This window comes from Bacillus rossius, chromosome 3, assembly GCF_032445375.1.
Source record: "Bacillus rossius redtenbacheri isolate Brsri chromosome 3, Brsri_v3, whole genome shotgun sequence".
Lineage (NCBI taxonomy): Eukaryota > Metazoa > Arthropoda > Insecta > Phasmatodea > Bacillidae > Bacillus > Bacillus rossius.
Window position 1 is genome coordinate 128552268 of NC_086332.1, and position 19850 is coordinate 128572117.

Below are 19850 nucleotides of genomic sequence, written 5' to 3' on the forward strand. Positions count from 1 at the left end.
GATAGTAAATGAAGATTTTAAAGATGGCGACCGTAACTAAAATTGCAACGGTGGCGACATAATCCAAGATGGCGGTCATGGTATCCTTATTCCTAGAAATGGCTTAACTGAGGCTTGAGTTAAGGATGCTTAAGCTAGTTTTAGGAATTTTCAGCCGCTGGGATTTTTAAGGACTAAAAACGGGAATTTTTCCCTCGAAACGGGAAATTTTTCCCTCGAAATGAGAAATTTTTAATTTGTGGAATTTTTTGAAATTTTTTGGCGGAACTTTTTTCCACAGAAATGGAAATTTTGGCGATTTTTGAGGAATTTTGGGGCAAATTTTGCCCAATTTTGGCGGATTTTGAGGATCAAATTCAAGGTCAAGGTCAAAGGTCAAGGTCACAACCATCCAAGATGGCCGCCGTGACGTCACAATCCAAGATGGCGGAGCCGGCTCTCGGCTCCACCGCCTGAGGCCTGTTTCCGGAGCCCCATTCATATACTACTAATAAGCTAGAGTACCTCATCAAAATTTATTTTCTCATCTATACCACCCAGGGCTATACATATTAAATCTTTACTAGGGGGTTTTAGAGAGTCTCAACGTCTCAGCAAAGACATGCAGACGCTTACACGCAGCGTAGGCTAGCCGAGTCAATTTAATCTCGCCGACATGCAGGAACAGACATGATATCCCTCCCTGCCTAACGTGCCTTCCCCCTTGTTTCTCACGCAGGGGTACCTGCCTCGTCAGGCGAGCCTAGCTCGCTTTCCCAGGCTCGAGGCCCTAACGAGCAAAGCGGATGTGCTGGTCTCGGCATAAAACAAACACTTCCCCGCCACCCCTGGCCCTCTTAGGTTTTCTGCTATGCTTCCAGGAACCATGACCGAGGCAAGACCATGCCCCTTCCCTCGTCAACCCCTCCTCTCCTTTAGGAACAAGCCACGCCTATGCTTGCACTCCACGCACGAGGCTTGTGCGCGATCTCTCGAGCACAACCGAAACTAAGCATGCTAATGTCAGCTTTTCCCGCCAGGGAGCACCACCTTCCAATCCCCCTTTGCCTTAGACGGCATACAGCAACGCCACCGCTCGGTGCGCTATCTCATGGCGCCCGTCCCAGCTAAAGATGGCGCTCATAGAGAGTTTTATATTTTTCTTGTGGCACAAGCCCTGACCAATCCCAAGGCACTTTTCCTCCCATGGCCCGCTTAGCTCCACCCACTCTGTTTCTCTCTACCCCACTCCCCCTTTTCGGTTTTGAGCCCATGCAGGAACTAAGGGACTCTCTCAAGTAGAGAGAGTCGTCAATCTACTGTGGTACAGGGAGCATCCTACATCTGCCGCGCTGCTTCTACCGCGACCGCGTCTCTCCTCCTGAGAAGTCGGACATCAAAGAATATAGGATGTAGTCGCGACTACCAGGGGAAAATCCCCTTACAATTTTAAGTTTAAACATCATATTAGTGTTAGTGTTAGTGTTTTTCTGGCTAATTAAGTGCGTGCAACCGCGCTAGTGGACGTCTACCATCATGGATAGATAGTACCACCGACCTACCCCATAATTTGGTGAGTAGAGATTTTAGTGCCCTTTTGATTTCCTGTTTTCATGAGCCCTTTGTGGCCGAAAACTTTCCCGCTGGCCATAACCACTTAATAACACTGTGCGAACTTTTGTTTTCACAGTGGGGTTTTCCATCCCCAGTGATGGGTAGACAACCACATCTACCCGCACTGAGTTCCTGATTTCGGCCATCTAAATTCCACGCATCGTGCTGTCAACTTTAGTCCGCTATCTGCCCCGTCACACATCGGCGTTCGGATGTCAGCACTTCGCATGCAGCTAAGTCTATGTTTGGAAGACACAATGTAAGAAATCTTAAAGTTTTAAATTCTCGACGAACAATTTGCGAACTATTCAACTACCATTTAAAGAAAAAAGTATAAAATATAGTAATGAAAAGTGCTTGTCAATCCAAACAATGGAAAATTGTTTATTTTTGATTTTATTACTCTGAAACCTTGTTTGTGCAACTTGCTTTAAAATGAATGTAATCTGTAAAGTAATTATCAAAGTATCCGCGGCTGGCCTGCGCGTAGTAAAATTTAATTCTATTATAATTTAATGTACTAAACTTTGAGTTTACTGAACCTGTGGATTTTGATAAAAATGTTTATTGTCACTAGTTTGTAAGTCATTAAAGTGGTGACCAAAAGTATTAACTACCATACCTACTATGATAAATCTGGCTTGTTCAAAATAAAATAAGTTAACCATTAAAATAATCTAGAAGTAACCAGATTTAATTGTTTTATTTATATTCTTATATATTACGATCCACCTTAACACCCACCAATCTTTTGGGTTGTTAACACCAAAATTCTTTGTATTTTACATGTGTTCCGCCTTTGCTCACTGTTCATATGTCTTCTTGACGTATGCCATGGCCCGTACGTTTCTAGGCCATTTTGTTTTTAAGTACCTACTAAGTCTACAGGAACACAGGTTTATTACAAAATAAAAACTAATGCTGTAAATAGCAATGAAAAAATGAAGTCTTGGGAAACTGTCACGAAAATATTTAATGCCACAAGTAATACAAATAACCTACCTAGGCCTTCTTCGCACATTATTATCCTCTTAGAAAATTAGATCGTACATGCGTGCGGCTATTTCGATGATCAATCTAATATATTTTATTTTATCCAAAAACCAATAGATCCTTAAATCATTTGAAAATCTAATTTCATAAACAATTTTTTTTGAAGCACGTAGAATGTTAATTTAGGTTAGGTTATTACATATAAATTAAGTTAAACTTCTTATATTTTTATAACATTCACATAAAAATATAGGTACCTATCTGTTAATATTTATTTCAAGTAACATTTGTTTAATTTAAATACAAGCAGAAGATGACTTTCCTTAAGCTTATGTATTATTTATTTTGTTAAAAACACACATTGAAAATAGTTATCATCGCAAGCATACTTAACTAATTTGTTTTTGCTTACAAATTTGTGGTTAAATGTGTGCTTTCTTTTCGTCATAAAAAAACAGCTGACACAATTGTGCGGCCATTTTGCTGTTCGCTAAACAAATGTTACGATGTTAAACGGCCGAATATGGGCGTTTAAAGTTAAGCGATGGTTATCTTTCTTAAACTCCAGAAAATATTTGGTGAAATGCCTTGACGTCCCTCGGCCTGCGGTCCCTGAGTTCCTGTTGCGAATTGTCCTGAGACTCGCCCTGATTTGCCCGCGTAGCTCCAGTCGGAGAGAGAGTGGAGTGCAGGCCAGCGTGGCCGGGACCGTGGAACATGGGACCGGGAGGGAAATGTGTAGAGGTAAGAGGAAATGTAGAAGGTTGCAAGGAGAAGAAGTTGCTGTCCGTTTGCACGAGCTAGTTTATTCCGCCGAAGCCCTATCGCAGCCTGGCCGACACGTTGCAGTCTCGCGTCCTCCCTAGCCGCGACCCGGACTCCCGGAAATACACTGGGAACAACTGTAACGTGACTCGATGTGTCCGCGGATGCAGTCCCGTGACGGAACCTACTGGTTACGAAAGTTCTGCGGTGCAAAGCGTGCGTCTCGAGCGGAGCGAATTGCGAAGTGAAGAAGACGCGATCTTGTTGACGAGATTTATCACTGGAATGCCTGTCGGAGCCTGGACGACCACGTCGGGTGACGGACGTTTCATCCACGCTGCGACCCGGACCCCGTGCTACTTCTCGCGGAGCGGAGCGAAGCAGGTCTGCTCGTGCGGCAGCCAGACAGCAACTGGCACTCCGCCGCCCGGTGGAGGGGGAGGGGAGCGGGCCGGCGGGCGAGGCTTGCGGTTCTACATGTTAACATAGGCACTTACAAATATATACAAAATTATTTAAATACAAGTCATTAATGAAATACACTGACACGATAATTATAAGATAGAAGAAATTATTAACAAATCACGTATTCGTTTAAGGACGTTCCAGGGCGCACGCGGGTGCGTCCCTGATCGTTGACACCACACAGCACTGGTACTGCAAGAGAGGGCGCTGACGAGGCATTACAGCCTGAATAAGCCGGGGAGACACTTGGGTTGACGTCAGCCTTTCCTTACTAAACGGGGCTTAAGTGTTGTTAAGCAAAGTTCAAAACATTAAACGAGCGTGGTGAAATTGGCCCTTAGCTGGTGTAGCATTACATAGACGACCAAAAACACACCAGAGTCTTGAAATAAAAAAAAAATTTACTGGCTGGAAAAAAACTTGAAACATTATTTCACTGACTCTTGCTTGTTTATATGTGAGCCAATGAGACAAACTTCCAAAGTGGAAGTATGATTTATTATTTTAATATCCCTAGTTAATTTATGATAATATTTACACTAGTAGAATATATTGGTTCCTCCGGGGACTGGGTTCTGGGTGTGGATTGTGATGGTCGGTCCGCCATATTGGATTTGTGACGTCACGGCGGCAAAAATTCCTCAAAATTCCTCAAAAATGACTCAAAATTACTCAAAAATTCCCGTTTTAAGAAAAAATTTCCCGTTTTTGAGGGAAAAATTCCCGTTTCGAGGGAAAATTTCCCGTTTTATTCCTTAAAAATCCCAGCGACTAGAAAGTCCTAAAAGTGGCTTAAGCATCCTTAACTCAAGCCACCGTTAAGCCGCTATCAGGACTTGACCTTGAAACCAACCGCCATATTGGAGCCGCCATCTTGGATCCGCCATCTTGGATGACGTCATTGTGTTCTCGAACATTCCGGCGATGTGTTATCCGACATTTTGAATGATGACATCACCGTTGCAATTCCCGTTACGGCCGCCATCTTTAACTTTTTGATTTATTATCCGATTTGAATGAAAAAATTATTAAAATTTAAAAAAAAGTTTAAATAATAAAATTTTAATAAATTATTTATAAAAATTGTACTTTTACGACACAGAGCTCGGAGTCTTCGGTTCGAACCCGACGAGTGCAAAAAAAATAAAAATGACGACCGAACCTTTCCCTCTTGGAGGCTGCTGGCAAACTGACTCCCACCATCTTTTTTTTTTTCAAAGCATATATATCGCCAGTGAGCATGACGTTATGTCCGACATCATGTCTTCGATGCTGGAAGCCATCATCATTGTATCGTCGGCGAGAGTGCGCTGACGCCATGTTAGTTAAATTCTTATCCGCTAGAGTGCAGTAATCATTTATTACTGTGACACCCGCCATCTTGAAATTTGGAGGCCATCTTGAAAATCCGTAATTATTTAACTAGGAATTCAGAAAAAATTCCAAAATTCATTAAATAAATCACTCATCATTTTACACATTAATACGATCGATTCCTGTCCTCAGTTCGATACCCGATCGATGCAATAATGTTTAATTTTATGTAAAAAGAAATAATAATTTCAATAAACCATGTTAAACATTCGTAAAGATACTTTAAATCCTCTACTACCATCATCCTATCAGACATCAAGACCACCATATTGGAAATTCGTAATTTTAATGCTAGAGATTCGGGAAAAAAGTTAAAAATTCATTAAATAAATTTCCAATCAATATCCTGATTGATTAGGTCGACTAAGGTCCTTGGTTCGATCCCTGGCCGATACAAAAAAATTAAATATAACATCAATTTATCATAATAGTAACAGGATCGAGGAATTAAACAACGCAAGTTCTTTTACAAACATCATATTTATTACAAAATTTATATTCTACTAAAGGATCACTTACGAAAGCTAGCAAATTCATAATCAATCATTTAGTTCCGCATCGGTGTGAAATGACTAATTCTTAGCTCCAATCGGTTTATACTAGAAAGAGTCCAACCAGAACCTTTACCGACATAGTTATCCTCTTCTTGACGGAGTTTCCGGACACCATAGGCGTACCCAGGAATTTTTTTCGGGGGGTGTTCTCCAGATTTTTAAGAAAACCTGCATAAACACCAAAAATTAATTATTTCTTGAGTAAATAAATAGAATAGTCTCAAATTTCATTTTTTAACCTGGGCTATTGTTGATATGTAATTTGTACGTAATTTTTCTTTCAATTAACTTAAGTAAGATCACATTACAATATTAAAATACCTACAAAAAACCCCAAAAAGATATATACTTTTATATATATACATATATAAATAAAAATAATTAGTTAACTTAACGAATTTACGTACGCACTTTACAAACTTATTCCTAATACGTTGATGGCATGACAATAGAATAATTGCTGTATAATTTGATTGTAAAGGTGTTAGCAACTAAGGCCGGAATTACAATAGCCCGTCCATCCGTCATCCGTCTGTCAATTACGTGACCTGCACCCAATAAGATGGACTGAAAAATGTCATCCACTCGTCCGTCTAAAGCTTGGTAACTTTATACTTTTGACGGGTGAATGGATGAGACTATAACCTCCTAATGTCTTCTAGGTGTTTGCATATAAAATATTATATTAAAATTTATTAAAGTTTGTTTAATTGTTTAGCTGATTCCAAAATCATTTCTTAGCTTACGTTTAGACACATTTCGAAAGCTCTTTTTTGAAACAAAAATCGTCTAAGTCACGGAAGTATTATAATTACGTATGGTAACTCTGGAAATATGAAAATACATACCGAAAAAAAAAAACACTCTTTGTTTAATGAGTTTCAAGTACTTATTTTACATAATTGTTTGAGTAATATAATTACATATGATCATTTATTCCCCCAAATTGTTAAGTTTTCTTAATAGTTGTCAGCATTGACATGGAGAAATATTATGACGGACGAGCGGAGTGTTGTAAATCGCCAGCCGACCTCCGTAGCGTAGTCGGATGCACACCGGCTTATGGTGGGAGAGATTCTGGTTTCGAGTGCCGGGTAAGGCATGGGAGTAAAATTGAGACATATTCAAAAAAATATACACTTGCGATAAAAGATGATGAAAAAGAATAATGAAATTGATATTTCTGGCTAAACGGATACCGCTCAAGGCCAAAATATAAGCAGTGAAGTGAAGTGAAGTTGTATATCGCTTGGCGGCTGACGGAGGAACGGATGACGGACGGATGCGACGGGCTGTTGTAATTCAGGCTTTATATATAAAAATGTTGTGTAATGATGTTTGCCCGGGCTAATTTCCGAAACTACTGCATTGATTTTAATGAAAATTCACACAAATATTTGTAACTTTGTTCAACTTTATATATAGGCTACATTTTATTTCGATTAATGACAGCTATTTCCGAAAATCAGCTCCCAAGGGTGGTTAAGCACTGGCAACAGTGGGATTTGGCATTGCTTATGCCTTCTGCGTCTTCATGGCAACGGGCATCGCTTAGATTGATTTTTTTTTTCAATTCGAGGCATATTTCTGTATAGATTTTATTATTTTAAGTAAAATATATTTGTGCGAAATACCACTGACTGACTCATTACGATTGACTTGAAATCTTTCACCGATTGAAACTTAGCATAGTTACTCATTTTGTGATGTATGTAGACGCTCACTTAGATATGATTTTCCGAAAATCAGCTCCCAAAGGGAGTTTTGGGGGTGTAAAATATCAAAATTCCAGTTTTTTGTAGAAAATAACCATGGCAACGGCTGTTGCTTTGTTGACGCTTCATTTGTCTCTATGGCAACAACTAATTCACTGTTAGTGCAGTCCTCATCACCGTTGAAATTTTACAGGGACTTTAAATATCAAAAATTTCCCTTTTTTTTCTTCAATTTTATATCCTACAGACTTGAACTTGACAGTAATGTTCCTCATGTTATGCAGGATGATGTTTTCCGAAAATCAACTCCCAAGGGTGGTTAAGCCCGGGCAACAGTGGGACAGCGGGATTTTGCATTGTTTATGCCTTCTGCGTCTCCATGGCAACGTGCGTTGCTTTGATGTTTTTTTCCCAATTCGAGGTGCGGCAGTGGCGTACCCACAAGGAGGGGCATGTTTAATGAGCGACGCAAGAGTGTTCTGCCTGCAGATTGCCATAGCGAAGTACGGGTACACCAGTTGTACGTTGCGTGCTCGAGAATCGGTAAACCATCGGTGCTACTCGTTCTCTCTCCTGTACATTACAAAGCATTGTAATAAATTTTTGTCGAAATTAATTGCATTTTATTTCATTAATTATTACTGAAGATGGGATATTTAGTCTCATTGTTTCCCCATTAGTAAAGCCGTGCGAAGCTGGGTCGGGCAGCTAGTATATTATATAGTATATATAAAATTATATTGTTCTATTACAATTTTCGCTAAAAACACCTACACATTGAGTTGAAGCCATTAAGCTACTGACTCAAACACAACTTCACACCACGTTGCACTCAACGAGGTCCCTTTCATCTGAGGCGAGAAATTTTCATTTCAGCTTTTCAATGTTTGTAACAGTCGTTTAAAATTACGCACCTTGCGATAATCAAATTTTTTCCTTCGTGTTATACGTACAGATGTACAGTATTTAAATGAAAGTACCTGACTTGACAAAACGACCAAAAAACGTCACATCCCCCCCCCCCCACGTTTTAATAGTTTTATAGAGTTTTGTATGAAATTAGGTCGCAATCACTACTGTTACTCAATGCCCAAAACTACTAAGCAAATCTAAAATATAATCAAAGTAGAGTTAAACTAATTATTCCATAGACCAATCACCGCGATTTGAGAATTTAGACTGACTTATCATGAACCAACCACTGCAATTCAAATTTGTTTACATTTACTTACCAATTGGGCTGCTTGGTGACGTTATTTCTCTCGTCGCTCTGTGTTTAGAAATTGAGCTCGAATGACATGATTGTTCATAATTTTCTTGCATTATTTCAGGGGGGGGGGGGGGGATTAACCCCCAAAACACCCCCCCTGGGTACGCCTATGCCGGACACCGTGTTTAACAGTTTGCTTCACATCGTTAGAACTGTAAATTACTGCAGCCGATGTCTTGAATGCACACTTTTTCACTTTGTCATCGAACGGATATGGCTTTCCATATAGACTGTCAAACCACAAGTTATACTTTAATGGACCGTTTGATGCTACGTCATCAGTAAGCTGATTGATTATGCCCTGTCTGATATCATCAAGAAAAGTACAAATGTCCTTCGACTCACCGAACGTATTTAGATAATAGTAGACCTTCAATGTTCCACGAAACGCAGTCTGCGCCAAGTAGAAGCCATTATCGTTCACTTGTAATGCTCCGAACACAGTCTTAGGTTTATTTTCCTGTTCCGACGTCATACCAATCGGTTGCTACACATCGGTTTTCTTGCTTGTACGCTCACGAGCCTTCAATCTAAAGCGAGGAGTCGAAATTTCTGCAGGTAGTTCGGCAGTAGGAACACGGACTTCACGTTTACATATTTTCGCATGTCGTCGCAACTATAAATTCGAGTAAACCATTCATGACAATCATCACATCGAAACATTATACGAGAAGGATTCTTTTTGCATTTGCTCCTCTCATGTCTTCGTGCATCATGGGAAAATGTGAACGATATATTACAGTAGCTGCAATGATACCGTGCTGATGTAGACGAACCTTTCAGACCCGATCCAGATATGGACGTTGCAACAGTAGTACCATTTCCATGCATACTCTTTTGAACATCGATGCCTCGCTGTTGCACCGAAACCTTTACTTTCTGCCGCACAGCAGGACCTTTACATATCTTCATGTGCGTTTTCATATTATCTTTTATGGCAAACTGCTTATGACATTTCTCACAAACAAACATTTTACGATATAGGTTCTTGGCACATTCTCTCTTCTCATGCCGTCGAGCATTGCTGATGTTTGAGAAAATCTTGTCACAGTAACAGCACCGATGTTCGTTAGTTGTTGTCGATTCGGCATCCATTGAAGTCTCCATCGAGGGCGAAACGAAGTTCGTCGAGTTTTCCTGCACAGCCAGCACTACCGGCATTAAAGTCTCTTCTGTTGGTGGTATCGCATATGATGAAGTCTCCTCCAGTGTTGTCGCAGTGGTTGTCAACGGAATCTGCTCCTTCTCCGTCGTAGCTGTCGTCAATGTTCCCGTAGACGATGGTACAACCTCCATCGAGTTCGACGTTAAAGTCGGTAAAGATGCCATCGAGTTTGCAAGAACAGGTAATTACATGATTAATGCACCAGAAGAAACAAACTAAGTGATCCATACACCATCGTCCTCAGTTACAAACTGAGCGACTTGCTGTCTAGGACTCGCTTATATACATGAACCGGATTGAATAATATGCTAGTCAAATCAAGAACAATTTATTATAATACTAGAGTCAAAACAACATTAAAAATAGAAGCACCATCAACAAAAAGAAAGCACATTCTGGAAGCACAATAAAAAAAGGCAGCACATTTGGAAGCCCCGACAACAAAAAGGCAGCACATTTGGAAGCACTGACAACGAAAATGCAGAACATTTGGAAGCACCGACAACGATCGGGGCAGCACATTTGGAAGCACCGACAACGAAAAGGCAGCACATTTGGAAGCACCGTCATCGAAAAGGCAGCACATTTGGAAGCACCGCCAACGAAAAGGCAGCACATTTGGAAGCACCGACAACGAAAAAGCAGCACATTTGGAAGCACCGACAACGAAAAGCACCACATTTGGAAGCACCGACAACGGAAAGGCAGCATCATTAACGAAAATGCAGCACTTTTGTCATCGACTCCAATATTCATTGGCTCCAATATTCATTGTCTCCAATATTCATTGGCTCCATTAATTCGCTCGCTCCAATATTACATTGGCTCCAATATTCATCGGCTCCAATATTAATGGGCTCCAATATTCATTGGCTCTATCAGTCATTGGCACCAACAGTCTTTTGGTTCCAAAAGTCTTTTGGCTCAAAATATATTTGGCTAGAATTCTTCGAGTCTAAGAGACTATGAGGCCACATGGCTACAAGTCTTAAATGATCTAGCTGGTTACGAGTTATACATGGCTTGCGAGACTACAGAGCTACGAAGCTTCTAGTACACAAGTTTACGTGACTGCGAGGATACAAGACTACAAGTCTGCATGAGTACTTGACTACGAAGCTACTCGTCTACAAGGCTCCAGTTAACGCATCTGTCTTCGACGGAATTTTCTATTTGGTTCCAACTGCTCCATCAGCATCATGTTATAAGATTACAAGGTTGCTTGCTTATGTAGCTTCAAGTCTACGAGGCTCCAATGCATCATGACTACGAGACTACGAGCTATGAGTTTACGAGTCTATGTGATTGTGAGTCTTCAAGGTTACGTGATTGCGAGGCTATAGGACTACGAAGCTTCCAGAACGCATGGTTATGAGACTGCGAGGCTACAATTCAACGAGGTCCCAAGATATCATATCTAAACGACTACGAGCCATGAGGTCACGAGACTACGTGACTGCGAATCTTCAAGTTTACGAGACTGCGATGCTACAGAGCTACGAAGCCTCTAGAAAACGAGTTTACGTGACTGCGAGGATAGAGGTCTACAAGTCTGCATGAGTTCTTGACTACGAAGCTACTCGCCTACAAGGCTCCAATTGCCGCATATGTCTTCGTCGGAATTTTCGCTTTTGCTACATCTGCACCATCAGCATTATGTTATAAGATTACAAGGCTACTTGCTTACGTAGCTTCAAGTCTACGAGGCTCCAATGCATAATTACTACGAGACTACGAGCAATGAGGTTACGAGACTATGCGATTGCAAGTCTTCAAGGTTACGTGATCGCGAGGCTATAGGACTATGAAGCTTCCAGAACGCATGGTTACGAGACTGCATGACTAATTGACCGCGAGGCTACGAAACTACATGTCTCTGACTACAATAGCACTATTCAGTGATGAGAGTTAATTTATCTCATGCAAAGGCACTTGTAGCAAGTAGTTCCGCTTTTAAACATCAGATGACGTCACATGTTGCTTGCAGGTAAATAATATTTATATCTTTTATGCGGGATGCGGGATGCTCACTATCGAACGCATAATAAGGATGGCTTCGATAGTCTCCAAGAAGAAAAAAGTTCTTCCTTCCTGCTAGTGCTTCTCAGATTTCACACGGTACGACATCTTGGATTGCGACGTCACGGCAGCCATCTTGGATAGGTGTGACCTTGACATTTGACCAAAACCGCAGGAATGATCGCAAGCACACGGATTAACCATCAAAATATTGATAAGAATAATCAGGAGCACACGGAGAAAACCATCATAATATTGGCAAGAATAATCAGGAGCACACGGAGAAATTCACCATAATATTGACAAGAATAATCAGAAGCACACGGAGAAAAACGACTAACGTTTTCTTTGATATCATAAAATTACAGGGAAAAAAAATTAAAAAAAAAAAAAAAACTTGAACTGATTCTGCTAGCTTGTAAACTTATCATTGTTGTGCAATGAAAGAGTTCTAGTACAAGCCAGAATATTATGTATTTTTTTATTTTGTTATTATTTTTATTTTTAAATATTTTTTCCCCTGTAATTTTATGATATCAAAGATAACGTTAGTCGATTTTATCCGTGTGCTTCAGATTATTCTTGTCAATATTATGGTGGTTTTCTCCGCGTGCTCCTGATTATTCTTGCCAATATTATGATGGTTTTCTCCGTGTGCTCCTGATTATTCTTATCAATATTTTTATGGTTAATCCGTGTGCTTGCGATCATTCCTGCGGTTTTGGTCAAAAGTCAAGGTCACACCCATCAAAGATGTTTGCCGAGACGTCGCAATTCAAGATGTCGGACCGTGAGAAATCTGAGAAGCACTAGCAGGAAGGAGGAACTTTTTTCTCCTTGGAGACTATCGAAGCCATCCTTATTACGCGTTCGATAGTGAGCATCCCGCATCCCGCATAAAATAAATAAATATTATTTACCTGCAAGCAACACGTGACGTCATCTGATGTTGAAAAGCGGAACTACTTGCAGCAAGTGCCTTTGCATGAGATAAATTAACTCTCACCAATGAATAGTGTTATTGTAGTCAGAGACATGAAGTTTCGTAGCCTCGCGGTCAATTAGTCATGCAGTCTCGTAACCATGCGTTCTGGAAGCTTAATAGTTCTAAAGCCTCGCGATCACGTAACCTTGAAGACTTGCAATCGCATAGTCTCGTAACCTCATTGCTCGTAGTCTCGTAGTTATTGTGCATTGGAACCTCGTAGACTTGAAGCTACGTAAGCAAGTAGCCTTGTAATCTTATCCATAATGCTGATGGTGCAGATGAAGCTAAAGAGAAAATTCCGACGAAGACAGATGCGGCAATTGGAGCCTTGTAGGCGAGTAGCTTCGTAGTCAAGAACTCATGCAAACTTGTAGTCCTGTATCCTCGCAGTCACGTAAACTTGTGTACTGGAAGCTTCGTAGCTCTGTAGTCTCGCAAGCCATGTATAACACGTAACCAGCGAGATCATTTAAGACTCGTAGCCATGTGGCCTTATAGTCTCTTAGACTCGAAGAATTCTAGCCAAATATATTTTGAGCCAAAAGACTTTTGGAAATAAAAGACTGTTGGTGCCCATGACTGATGGAGCCAATGAATATTGGAGCCCATGAATATTGTAGCCGATGAATATTGGAGCCCATGAATATTGTAGCCGATGAATATTGGAGCCAATGTAATATTGGAGCGAGCGAATTAATGGAGCCAATGAATATTGGAGCCAATGAATATTGGAGCCAATGAATATTGGAGCCAATGAATATTGTAGTCAATGACAAATGTGCTGCATTTTCGTTGATGGTGCTGCCTTTTCGTTGTCGTTGCTTCCAAATGTGGTGCTTTTTCGTTGTCGATGCTTCTAAATGTGCTGCTTTTCGTTGTCGGTGCTTCCAATTGTGCTGCCTTTTCGTTGTCGGTGCTTCCAAATGTGCTGCCTTTTCGTTGCCGGTGCTTCCAAATGTGCTGCCTTTTCGTTGTCGGTGCTTCCAAATGTGCTGCCTTTTCGATGTTGGTGCTTCCAAATGTGCTGCCTTTTCGATGTCGGTGCTTCCAAATGTGCTGCCTTTTCGTTGTCGGTGCTTCCAAATGTGCTGCCTTTTCGATGACGGTGCTTCCAAATGTGCTGCCCCGTTTGTTGTCGGTGCTTCCAAATGTTCTGCCTTTTCGTTGTCGGTGCTTCCAAATGTGCTGCCTTTTCATTGGCGGTGCTTCCAAATGTGCTGCCTTTTCGTTGTCGGTGCTTCCAAATGTGCTGCCTTTTTTATTGTGCTTCCAGAATGTGCTTTCTTTTTGTTGATGGTGCTTCTATTTTTAATGTTGTTTTGACTCTAGTATTATAATAAATTGTTCACTATTTGACTAGCGTATTATTCTATCCGGTGCATGTATATAAGCGAGTCCTAGACAGGAAGTCGCTCAGTTTGTTACTGACGACGACGGTGTATGGATCACCTAGTTTGTTTCTTCTGGTGCATTAATCACTTAATTACCTTTTCTTGCGAACTCGATGGCATCTCTACCGACTTTAACGTCGAACTCGATGGAGGTTGTACCATCGTCTACGGGAACCTTGACGACAGCTACGACGGAGAAGGAGCAGATTCCGTTGACAACCACTGCGACAACACTGGAGGAGACTTCATCAGATGCGATACCACCAGCAGATGAGACTTTAATGCCGGTAGTGCTGGCTGTGCAGGAAAACTCGACGAACTTCGTTTCGCCATCGATGGAGACTTCAATGGATGCCGAATCGACAACAACTAACGAACATCGGTGCTGTTACTGTGACAAGATTTTCTCAAACAGCAGCAATGCTCGACGGCATGAAAAGAGAGAATGTGCCAAGAACCTATATCGTAAAATGTTTGTTTGTTAGAAATGTCATAAGCAGTTTGCCATAAAAGATAATATGAAAACGCACATGAAGACATGTAAATGTCCTGCTGTGCGGCAGAAAGTAAAGGTTTCGGTGCAACAGCGATGCATCGATGTTCATAAGAGTATGCCTGGAAATGGTACTACTGTTGCAACGTCCATATCTGGATCGGGTCTGAAAGGTTCGTCTACATCAGCACGGTATCCTTGCAGCTACTGTGATATATCGTTCACATTTTCCCATGATGCACGAAGACATGAGCGGAGCAAATGCAAAAAGAATCCTTCTCATATAAAGTTTCGATGTGATGATTGTCATGAATGGTTTACTCGAATTTATAGTTGCGACGACATGCGAAAATATGTAAAGGTGAAGTCCGTGTGCCTACTGCTGAACTACCTGCAGAGATTTCGACTCCTCGCTTTAGATTGATGGCTCGTGATCGTACAATCAAAAAAACAGATGCGCAGCAACCGATTGCTATGACGTCTGAACATGGACCTAAACCTAAGACTGTGTTCGGAGCATTACAAGTGAACGATAATGGCTTCTACTTGGCGCAGACTGCGTTTCGTGTAACATTGAAGGACTACTATTATCTAAATACGTTCGGTGAGTCGAAGGACATTTGTACTTTTCTCGATGATATCAGACAGGGCATAATCAATCAGCTTACTGATGACGTAGCATCAAACGGTCCATTAAAGTATAACTTGTGGTTTGACAGTCTATATGGAAAGCCATATCCGTTCGATGACAAAGTGAAAAAGTGTGCATTCAAGACATCGGCTGCAGTAATTTACAGTTCTAACGATGTGAAGCAAACTGTTAAACACGGTGTCCGGAAACTCTGTCACGAAGAGGATCACTATGTCAGTAAAGGTTCTGGTTGGACTCTGTCTAGTATAAACCGATTGGAGCTAAGAATTAGTCATTTCACACCGATGCGGATTTAAATGATTGATTATAAATTTGCTAGCTTTCGTAAGTGATCCTGTAGTAGAATAGAAATTTTGTAATAAATATTATGTTTGTAAAAGAACTTGCGGTGTTTAATTCCTCGAACCTGTTACTATTATGTTAAATTGATGTTATATTTATTTTTTTTTGTTTCGGCCAGGGATCGAACCAAGGACCTTAGTCGACCTAATCAATCAGGATATTGATTGGAAATTTATTTAATGAATTTTTAACTTTTTCCCGAATCTCTAGCATTAAAATTACGAATTTCCAATATGGTGGTCTTGATGTCTGATAGGATGATGGTAGTAGAGGATTTAAAGTATCCTTACGTATGTTTAACATAGTTTATTAAAATTATTTATCATAGGCGTACCCAGGGGGGGTGTATTTGGGGGTTAACCCCCCCCCCCCCCCCCCCCCCGAAATAAGGCAAGAAAATTATGAACACTCATGTCATTCGAGCTCAATTTCTAAACACAGAGCGACGAGAGAAATAACGTCACCAAGCAGCCCAATTGGTAAGTAAATGTAAACAAATTTGAATTGCAGTGGTTGGTTCATCATAAGTCAGTCTAAATTCTCAAATCGCGGTGATTGGTCTATGGAATAATTAGTTCAACTATACTTTGATTATGTTTTAGATTTGCTTAGTAGTTTTGGGCATTGAGTAACAGTAGTGATTGCGACCTTATTTCATACAAAACTCTATAAAACTATTAAAACGTGGGGGGGGGGGATGTGAGGTTTTTTGGTCGTTTTGTCAAGTCAGGTACTTTCATTTAAATACTGTACATCTGTACGTATAACACGAAGGAAAAAATTTGATTATCGCAAGGTGCGTAATTTTAAACGACTGTTACAAACATTGAAAAGCTGAAATGAAAATTTCTCGCCTCAGATGAAAGGGACCTCGTTGAGTGCAACGTGGTGTGAAGTTGTGTTTGAGTCAGTAGCTTAATGGCTTCAACTCAATGTGTAGGTGTTTTTAGCGAAAATTGTAATAGAACAATATAATTTTATATATACTATATAATATACTAGCTGCCCGACCCAGCTTCGCACGGCTTTACTAATGGGGAAAAATGAGACTAAATATCCCATCTTCAGTAATAATTAATGAAATAAAATGCAATTAATTTCGACAAAAATTTATGACAATGCTTTGTAATGTACAGGAGAGAGAACGAGTAGCACCGATGGTTTACCGATTCTCGAGCACGCAACGTACAACTGGTGTACCCGTACTTCGCTATGGCAATCTGCAGGCAGAACACTCTTGCGCCGCTCATTAAACATGCCCCTCCTTGTGGGTACGCCACTGCCGCACCTCGAATTGGGAAAAAAACATCAAAGCAACGCACGTTGCCATGGAGACGCAGAAGGCATAAACAATGCAAAATCCCGCTGTCCCACTGTTGCCCGGGCTTAACCACCCTTGGGAGTTGATTTTCGGAAAACATCATCCTGCATAACATGAGGAACATTACTGTCAAGTTCAAGTCTGTAGGATATAAAATTGAAGAAAAAAAAGGGAAATTTTTGATATTTAAAGTCCCTGTAAAATTTCAACGGTGATGAGGACTGCACTAACAGTGAATTAGTTGTTGCCATAGAGACAAATGAAGCGTCAACAAAGCAACAGCCGTTGCCATGGTTATTTTCTACAAAAAACTGGAATTTTGATATTTTACACCCCCAAAACTCCCTTTGGGAGCTGATTTTCGGAAAATCATATCTAAGTGAGCGTCTACATACATCACAAAATGAGTAACTATGCTAAGTTTCAATCGGTGAAAGATTTCAAGTCAATCGTAATGAGTCAGTCAGTGGTATTTCGCACAAATATATTTTACTTAAAATAATAAAATCTATACAGAAATATGCCTCGAATTGAAAAAAAAATCAATCTAAGCGATGCCCGTTGCCATGAAGACGCAGAAGGCATAAGCAATGCCAAATCCCACTGTTGCCAGTGCTTAACCACCCTTGGGAGCTGATTTTCGGAAATAGCTGTCATTAATCGAAATAAAATGTAGCCTATATATAAAGTTGAACAAAGTTACAAATATTTGTGTGAATTTTCATTAAAATCAATGCAGTAGTTTCGGAAATTAGCCCGGACAAACATCATTACACAACATTTTTATATATAAAGCCTGAATTACAACAGCCCGTCGCATCCGTCCGTCATCCGTTCCTCCGTCAGCCGCCAAGCGATATACAACTTCACTTCACTTCACTGCTTATATTTTGGCCTTGAGCGGTATCCGTTTAGCCAGAAATATCAATTTCATTATTCTTTTTCATCATCTTTTATCGCAAGTGTATATTTTTTTGAATATGTCTCAATTTTACTCCCATGCCTTACCCGGCACTCGAAACCAGAACCTCTCCCACCATAAGCCGGTGTGCATCCGACTACGCTACGGAGGTCGGCTGGCGATTTACAACACTCCGCTCGTCCGTCATAATATTTCTCCATGTCAATGCTGACAACTATTAAGAAAACTTAACAATTTGGGGGAATAAATGATCATATGTAATTATATTACTCAAACAATTATGTAAAATAAGTACTTGAAACTCATTAAACAAAGAGTGTTTTTTTTTTCGGTATGTATTTTCATATTTCCAGAGTTACCATACGTAATTATAATACTTCCGTGACTTAGACGATTTTTGTTTCAAAAAAGAGCTTTCGAAATGTGTCTAAACGTAAGCTAAGAAATGATTTTGGAATCAGCTAAACAATTAAACAAACTTTAATAAATTTTAATATAATATTTTATATGCAAACACCTAGAAGACATTAGGAGGTTATAGTCTCATCCATTCACCCGTCAAAAGTATAAAGTTACCAAGCTTTAGACGGACGAGTGGATGACATTTTTCAGTCCATCTTATTGGGTGCAGGTCACGTAATTGACAGACGGATGACGGATGGACGGGCTATTGTAATTCCGGCCTTAGTTGCTAACACCTTTACAATCAAATTATACAGCAATTATTCTATTGTCATGCCATCAACGTATTAGGAATAAGTTTGTAAAGTGCGTACGTAAATTCGTTAAGTTAACTAATTATTTTTATTTATATATGTATATATATAAAAGTATATATCTTTTTGGGGTTTTTTGTAGGTATTTTAATATTGTAATGTGATCTTACTTAAGTTAATTGAAAAAAAATTACGTACAAATTACATATCAACAATAGCCCAGGTTAAAAAATGAAATTTGAGACTATTCTATTTATTTGCTCAAGAAATAATTAATTTTTGGTGTTTATGCAGGTTTTCTTAAAAATCTGGAAGAACACCCCCTGAAAAAAATTCCTGGGTACGCCTATGTTATTTATATTTTCTTTTCACATAAAATTAAACATAATTGCATCGATCGGGTATCGAACCGAGGACAGGAATCGATCGTATCAATCTGTAAAATGATGAGTGATTTATTTAATGAATTTTGGCATTTTTCCCGAATTCTTAGCTAAATAATTAAGGATTTTCAAGATGGCCTCCCAATTTCAAGATGGCGGGTGTCACAGTAATCAATGATTACTGCACTCTAGTGGATAAGAATGAAACTAACATGGCGTCAGCGCACTATCGCCGACGATACAATAATGATGGCTTCCAACATCGAAGACAATATGGCGGACATGACATCATTCTCACTGGCGATATATATGCTTTGAAAAAAAAGTGGTGGGAGTCAGTCTGCCAGCAGCCACCACAAGGGGAAGGTTCAGTCATCATTTTTATTTTTTTGCACTTGTTGGTTTCGAACCGAGGACTCCGAGCTCCGAGTCGTAAAAGTACAATTTTTTACAAATAATTTATTAAAATTTTATTATTTAAATTTTTTTATAAATATAAAAAAAATTTCATTAAAATTGGATAATAAATCAAAAAGTTAAAGATGGCGTCCGTAACGGGAATTTCAACGGTGACGTCATCATTCAAAATGTCGGATAATACATCGCCAGAATGTTCGAGAACACAATGACGTCATCCAAGATGGCGGATCCAAGATGGCGGCTCCAATATTGCGGTCGGTTTCAAGGTCAAGTCCTGATAGCGGCTTAACGGTGGCTTGAGTTTAGGAT